Source organism: Cyprinodon variegatus, unplaced genomic scaffold (genome assembly GCF_000732505.1).
Source record: "Cyprinodon variegatus isolate N-32 unplaced genomic scaffold, C_variegatus-1.0 Scaffold336, whole genome shotgun sequence".
Classification (NCBI taxonomy): Eukaryota; Metazoa; Chordata; class Actinopteri; order Cyprinodontiformes; family Cyprinodontidae; genus Cyprinodon; species Cyprinodon variegatus.
This window is the reverse complement of record NW_015150789.1, coordinates 590806-592210: the sequence shown is the minus strand read 5'-3', so window position 1 is coordinate 592210 and position 1405 is coordinate 590806.

Genomic DNA, 1405 nt, shown 5'->3' with positions numbered 1-1405 from the left:
GTTATTTACTTTTGTGTGTTTTTGTCAGGCAGAAATTTATTTATACCCCCTGAGGGTGTAAGAGGTTAAAATCCATCTTAAACTGTAATATGGTTTTCAACCATGTTTCCCTTCCTCTTTGTACATAGTAGTTAGTTTGGTTTAGTTTAACTAGTCTTAGTTAAGAGTTTTAAACTGAAATCTGTTTGACTTGGAGCTGAATGATTTTTGTTAATAAACTCTTATATTTTGAACAGAAGTTGTGGTGATTTTATTCCATGTATGTGAAGAATTAACTGTTTGACCATAATTAGAGCTCGAATCACTCTTTCATCTATTGTTCTAACACACAGCTAGTAGGGCCTGTGTTCATAAACAAAATATAACAGCCAAAATAATATCTGATAAATAAGATATTTTACCAACCCTACCGGGGAGGGCAATAAACATCTTAAGGTATCAGAAACATAAATTCCCAGCTGGCTGGGAATAGAACAGAATATAAACATCACAACAATGTCATAGCTCATTTAACAGTGTACAACTTATCCAGAAATGACTTTTTTTTAGACCATTTTCTTCCTAAAGTTTTTCCAGTTATAAAGAAAACTTGCTAATGATTGTTTTCATAAAATATCCCTTTAATGATTTGTGAAGTTCACCGGTGCCAACAGCTGTTAACTATCAATAGACGTGTGTTTGTTAAATTTAGTAACCAGTTTTCATTCATCATTGAGTTCAATTTGCAGGGATTAAATATTCCCTTGCCTTTCACAACATCCCCTCGATTAACTGTCCTTGTCTCAATACATTTCAGACAGCAACACTAAAAGATCCTCATGTATTTTTATACAGCGTATTTAAATACTTGGTCCCTGCAGCAAATACTTCCAGTGTCGTAAATTGCTTGAAGTAAATGTCTCTTAAATTTTTCCAGGGGTGCTGTAGACATGAGCTTTAACTAAACTGAAGCTGAACATTTGACTTTGTACGTGGTGCAACTTTTAGTGCCTTTAATTAAAATAACCCACACTTGTAACCTCTTATATTAGATGGTCAAAAAAAGTGGTGGGCTATGATTCACTCTCTTCAGACACTTTCCATTTTATTAATTGGAATAGAGCTGGAGGCTTAATCTGACTTGACTTTATATAGAGAATTACAGCTGATACCCGATAATTCACTATAGCCCATTTCTCATTCACTAATCCTGTGACACTACGCTGGTCTTAATCCCAAATTTGTTTGATAATTCTTAGAGTTTATTCGTTTCAAATCCTGAAAGGGTTTTAGTTTTAATACAGTTTGTGTCGGGAGGTGAACATTAGTGATTTATTCACCTGAATTAAAGGAATAGTACACCCAAAACATGATTAGCCTTCATTTTCTACTCACCCCCATGCTGAACAACACTCTGGCGTACTTT